General features: G+C 34.4%; 1 long non-coding RNA gene across 1 annotated transcript in view; it reads right to left on the bottom strand.

The window, feature by feature from the left end:
- Positions 1-3,391: 3,391 nt before the first annotated feature.
- Positions 3,392-6,947, bottom strand: part of LOC136790005 (uncharacterized) — a 42,172-nt gene continuing 38,616 nt past the window's right edge. Inside the window, exon 3 of the long non-coding RNA XR_010829070.1 lies at positions 3,392-6,947. This exon is cut by the window's right edge and continues 2,615 nt beyond it. This is a non-coding gene — a long non-coding RNA (uncharacterized lncRNA).

The raw sequence follows: 6,947 nt of genomic DNA, 5'->3' as shown, positions 1-6,947 counted from the left end.
ACACCATTCTATTTTAATAAGTGTCAAGGATGCTTTGGGGCATATCAAAAATAAATGGCAGTAAGTAGGTAGGAAGCCAAGCTTCTGTGACTTTTAGCAGAACTGCAATGCAAATAAACTCCAGTGAAGTCTTTCACAACCTCTCCAGGGTTATCTCTGCACCATTGTTTCCAGTCAACAATTTATAAACTCAGATTTGCTGATTATCCTTGTCTGGACTATAGACTCCAGCTGCTAATGCTTTATACAATGTCAGACTTTGGCAAGTGATTAACTGACTAAACTTACTAATTTCACCTTCTCAAAACCATTGCAGTAGGTTTTCTTTAAAAGGTTTAATTTTCTTTTATCAGTTTTACCTCTGTGCAGTTCCACTGACTTCAGTGAAGCTGAATACCATTTATTCTGGCATATGTGAGAAAAGCAAATTAGGACCAAGGGATTTGAACTGCAGACCAAAAAAAAAGAAAAGAAAAAAAAAAAAAGAGAGAAAAAGATATTATATCAGGCATTATCCTTCTCTTCTGCACTTCCAGTCTTGCAGTCTGGTCCCATTGCTTCACATAAAAAGTGAAAAGGTTTTCAAAAAAAAAAAAAAAAGTATTTTAAACAACATAAATATATTTAACCATGTGTATTCAATTATTAGACTTGTTTTCCAAATTGTTAATATGATTAATTAGTGCTTCCCTATTATTTATTCCTATGTAATTATTATTTTTTAATTCTCATTTTCTCTATGTAATGTACAATAGGGTACTTATTTCTACATTACAACAACCACATGAAACTCAGTATACGTATAGGTGTACGTGAAAGAGATTTTGTACAAGAATGCATTAAGCATACCAGAGAAGATGTATACTAAAGAGGGAATATTTCAGTAATAGTGAGGTGTGACAACGAAATTCAAAACCCCTTGTATGATCACAGTAACATTGATTTGTTTTTATACAGGAGACTGTGAATTGGTGTCACTGTAGAGAACAGCTAAACACATGGACAGAGCTTCTTTGAGGAACATTTTATTTCCAGCTATGTACATGAAAGATGTTTTATGAGAAGAAAGTTGCTGTAGTCACAGCCTAGCAAACCAAACTTACTAATTAACTGCAGTCTGCACCACTTGCACTTAGCTACGTGCACTGGCTGACAATACAGCATTCAGTGCTGGTTTGCAAACAAATTTAAATATTCAGTGCACAGCTTCTGGGAAAGAGGCCATCTTTCTTCATGCTGTAGCTTTGGGATGTAACATTTATTAGTGACTTATGTTTATTTCTACTGGCTTTGTGATGCCAGGAGAGTTAGCAGCATTTTGCATCCTCTAAATACATGTATAGGAATGGGGAAGAGAAAGGACTAACATGAGGGATGTAGCAGGGGGAGGAATGTGAAGAGATGCCTGTGCGATGATGGTTGGCAGCACGGCTCTGCTGTCTGGAAAAACAAACTCTGTTTTGTAGCAAACACAAAGGTTTTAAATTCTCTGTGTTGCAATGAAAATTATCTCTATTGAAAAAGTTAAAAAAATTAATAAAAGCAAAGCCCATCCCACTCTGACTATTTAATAATGAGCCTCAATCTCTCAGTTTTATCTGTCTCTCCTTTTGCCACTTGACCATTCCCCTACTGCCACGCTCAAAACCTTGACCTTCTGCTGTTCCAACTCACCTTCCCTATCCCTTTTCCTTCCTTTCCAGAACAAATGATGCCCCTATTGTTTATATTATTATTTATTTTAACTTATTTATGTATTTATTTATTGGTTCCTCATCCTGAGGAGAGTTGTATTTAATTTGAAAGGAAAATTGTGAAAGCTTTTGTCAGGCTGTTTGTCATGAACTCTTGGAGGTGACTGGTGTTAGCTTTACGCTGCACTCTGCATCAAGGGTTCATGAACAGAATGGCACTTCTTCACACAAATAAATGCACATAAATATTTTTTTCCTTCTAAAACGTTTCTCCTTAAGCAATTTCTTGCTTAGTCCCTATAACAGTTAGAACAGCAACTTGAACTGTATAGAAAGTAACAAATATTTATATGTGAAAGTGAAAAAAGAAAGAATAATCCTAGGTTAGGCAGAGTAAGGCTGAAGTACACACAATTCTTTAGAAATGTGACCTTATTCCTGGATGAATAACATTCATCGCAAGTGATTGCTATAGTTTAAATCTCTGGACAGTGAATACAAATAATTTATAGACTCATAGCACCTTTGCTAGTTAAGATCAAGTTTTCAGAAATTTTCCATGTTTGATCTAAAGTCATCAATTTGCAGCTTATACTTCATGAAATTCATTGTGATTCCTGTTTATATGTATACCCTCTCTTGCACTCATGCTTCAGCTGTTTTATACTAGCCATGACTGAATTCATATATTCTAATAAAATTTGTGAAGGAGTGTGCTATGATGCTGCAATGTACTTGTAGTGATAAATGAAGTGATCCTTACAGTGTATAAACTTCAAGATGATATGGTGTGCGTCTATAAATGTTAGGTGCCATTATATGCTCTTATAGGCCATGGAGACCATTTCTGCTCCTTAGTGTCTAATATAATTTGACTCTAATTTCCTCTACAGAAGGGATTAAACTGGAGTCACCTCCTACCTCCACCTCCTAACACCTCTCAGAAGTATTTGATGTATGAGTTAATTTATTCTGTCTCATAATTAATCATATTCTCCCTCATTGTAAAAATGTACAATGTCACTTACATTGCCTGTGTTCATTTTACCATCAATATAGTAAATGACATTTCCTGTAATTAAGTAGAAATATTACATTAAACAATTAAGATGCACATATAACAGAAGTAAGAAGTGGAACAGAACCAATTTGCTGTGAGCATGCCAATGCCCACCAAAATTTTAACCTCTGTAATCCACACTTGAAACTGCACAACAAATAAAAGAAATACACATAAATGGCATTGCTGGTAATTTGGAAATTTTGGCAGTCCATCTTGAATCACCTTTAAAAGCCTCCATAATTTTGAGAATGTTTCATCAAAAATGTAGCATAGCTACTGTCAGACCACATTGTTATTTAGGTTGTCCATGGCACGAGGAGGAGTTTCAGGATGTTACTTCTGTTCTATGCCATGGTCATTATGGTTTTCATCAAGGTCATTATCCTTCCATGCTCTCTTTAGAATGATGGCAATAAAGATGAAAGATACCCAAAATGTGCAAGACCCACTCTAGGGAGATCCTTGATTTGATTTGAAAGTACTATAAAAATGTTCATCTTTAAAATAAATAAATAAGTACATAAAATAAAATCAATAAAAAGTCAAGGGGTGAAAGAACAGAAACATAGTTGATGATAGGGACACTGAATCTGAGAAATGTTGTAATGAAAAGAACTAAATTGGGGGGGGGGGGTATTATGATTAAATAAATATATAAAAAAATAACGATTAGATGCCTCTTTTAACTTCTTTTCCCTTATCATTTTTAACATAGATTGAAGAAATTTCTCAGACGCAGTCTGTTGAGCTAGTAGTATACCACACTAAAAGCTACCTACCGAAAGACAATATATTGAATGTCAAATCTATACCTTTTAAAGGATATTAGACAAATACTTTGAAGAACTGGAACTATCATGTTAGGTTAGACCTACAGAAAAAAAGATTGTGTCTCTTTCTAAGCACTAATGCTGTCTTTGAGAGTGGTCATCACCAGAAGGAGGCAGAGGACCCTTCTATTACACAGGTGTAATATAAACTGTACCTTCTGTCAGATATCATCTGTTTTCATACAGCAGTACTAGTCTCATTTAGATTAAATTGAGCCCTGGAGCACAAGGTTTAATGGCTATTTCAATAAGCATTATTGCATTGCTTGTTTACCATTTGTTGTAACTCCAGGTACTATTGTTATCTATGGAAATATTCAGTCTCACTTGGAATCCTCCTAGCGTCATTGGTCTCATTTCCTCTGACAGAGATTCTACCACCTAATTACACACTGTAGGGAAAGTTTTCTTATAATGGTTTCCAGCTTGTCTTTTACTTTCCTCAATGTCAATACTATTTATCAGAGAAAAGGGACATTCTCATTCTACAGTGTAAGTAACATTCACTATTTCATATGATTTTGGTACATTTGCTTATTCCTCCATTTTCTAAATTAAACTGTTTCATATTTTCAATCTCTTCTCTACTAAGTTTTTTCTGCTTTGCAGTCATTCCCATCATATTTCTCTGAACACACTCTAATATATGATATACAAATTCAGGTCTTGACTCTGCAAGATACTGTACACTTCTTGTGACCCACGAGATGCCTAATTTAAAGCACACAAATATTCCTTTTTCTCTCGGTGGGACATTTTGTATAATTAAATAAAGGTTTGAAGACATTGCTGGTTAATGTCTCCTAATATATATTTGTGCCTACAACCAAAAATACACATGCAGTTTTTATTAGTCATCCTAGAAGGACAATCTGCAGCTTTTGATTTCAGCCACATACTCACATGCTTAAAAATAAGCCCACTGCTAAGCCTCTGACTCTTCAGATTAATACCAATCTGCATATGTTTGTTCCTGGAAGACCACACACTTACTATAGGCATAAACTATGACAATAGTATAAATGAAAAAAAAAAAAAAAAAAGCTACCAGGAAAAAAAAATATTAAAAAGCCAACTGAATTATGAAACCAAATTACAGCTAAATACAATGACAATAAATACTTTTAGCCACAGGCAATAAAATATTGTATCATTAATAAAGCTAAGTGGAGAAAAATTTTGCTTGTCACTTTCATTTATAACTTAAATTTTATACTTTAGCCTTACATGTTAGCTCAGTGCATTACACATCTCTCAGGCAATTCCCCTCTGGCCCCAGCAATCATGAGTTACTGTGGTTTCAGAAAGTGGTGAACTGGGTAAATGGAAACTGATTTTCAAGGATGAAATAATGGTCTAATTCAAGACTGTAGCATTTTTAAAGGAAAGACAGTTGAGACAGAGAAACAGCAAGGAATTGATGATATGGAGGTTAAAATTGCAAGTCCTTATGGGTGTGGGAGACAAACTGAGAGGAACTTATGGAGCATACTTAAGCTGTTCTGAGATTAATCATTCATGAGTTTGCACATGCCACCGATAATGGCTACAAATAGCATTGCTCTTGACCTTCCTAGTGACCCAGACACCAAGCCCATTCCATGTGCTAGCCTTAACAGGCCATTCAAGAGACTTGACGAATTCAAGAAAGGGATGAAAAAATAGGTAAAAACACTACTTAATTCCATCACTTAGTTCCAAGGGAAAAAATATATAAATAAGTAAATTAAAAAAAAAAAAAAAAGGAAAAAAAAAGAAAAGGAAGAAATAGTGGTAAATTATCTCTCACAGTTAGTTATGCAGCATAAGAAACTGGAGCTAGTGAAGAAACACCTCAGAAACACTATGTTTTATTTTCTTTAGTAGATGTAAATCGGGATAACCCCATTTATGGCCACAAACAAGAGTTATGGCTGTTTGGGACCTTGTCTTATACATTCTTGGTGTATCTCTACTTCAAACACCCATTCAGGAGAGATTTATTAGGTAGAGACCCAATATAACAAGTCCTTCACATATTAACTAAATCCAAAGATATTTGAGGGAGAGGAAAGAAACAACTGAAGACAAAACTGCCATTACAACTTCAAAAGGAAGCAAAAAACTCAACTGCAATCTTCGAGAGCAACTGAGGTCAACAGATGCAAAAACTAATGGGCTTAATGTAAAGCTTGCCCTGAGATCTTTCTTCTCCCTATTACAGAAACTAATCATACCAACTCTTGTTCTTTCAGCCATTTGAAAATATACAGCATGTCTACTAGAACCAGACGTTAGTTTTAGTTTTATGAGTGATTGAGCAGTGAAATAGATCTTTTATTATTCTACTGTATTTTTGTTTTGTTTTGTTTTGTTTTATGCTTCTACACGAGGTCTCCTTACGTAAAATCTCCCTGTTGTAAAATGCAAAGTAATTTATGGTTTATTCCTCTAATATGTTTCATACTAAAGTTGAGAATTCTGTTGCAGTAGATAACATTTAATCTAAGAAAGGGAGCAGCCTAGAAATAAAAATGAAAAAAAAAATAGCAGGGGGAAATTCACAACAGCTGCAGATGAAAGACATGGTAAAGATTCTGAGTAGTCTTGAATTGACTGTCCAAGGGACTAAATAAAAATGTTGCTTATGACTTTGGACTTCAGCACTGGCACCCCATAATGTCAATTTCATTTATCCAGTAGTAAAAAAACCCTCACAAAACTATTCCAAAGCAAAACCCATGCAAGAATCCTCACAATTCACAAATCTATAGATTAAACTAGTGCTATTAACAGTACCACTTTATCTGAAATTTCTGTAAATACATCTACTGTACATACATACAACTGCAACTGTAAGTGTTTCTAGATTCCTAGTGGTTCCCAGTATTATTACTTCAGTTTTCTTCCAACATTGTTTATTTAAGCTCTGACTAAAATATGTGAGACTTCCTTGGATCAAGAAAGATTGTTAATGGCAGGCTGGAGATCAAAAGGGAAAATTTACTATAAGGATAAACAAATGCACTTCTCACCTGTATCATCTGAACCCACCCAGTTTGTAAGTAGCTTGTGTTAGAATTTATGTTAGGAAGAGTTACTATTTGCTACATCTACTAATTGGTTTCATTTTTGCAGATAAACCTTTAAACAGAATTTAAAAGTGTCTCTTATAATCTAAGTATAGAATATACCTTTCCTTGCCTATTGCCTGGCATAATTGGCATCTTTATGCATTACCAGGCTATAGCAAACTAATCCGTCACATTATGTAAGTATATACTGGGGTTCATCCTTCTACTGTAAAATATGCATATATTTAATCTTAAACCTAGTCTTAAATCCTTTAAGTAAATATTTACATGTACTTCTGTATTTATT

This window comes from Anser cygnoides, chromosome 2 (genome assembly GCF_040182565.1).
Source record: "Anser cygnoides isolate HZ-2024a breed goose chromosome 2, Taihu_goose_T2T_genome, whole genome shotgun sequence".
In the NCBI taxonomy this organism is placed as follows: Eukaryota; Metazoa; Chordata; class Aves; order Anseriformes; family Anatidae; genus Anser; species Anser cygnoides.
Note: the sequence above shows the minus strand (reverse complement) of the source record. Positions and strands in the feature narration are given on the sequence as shown.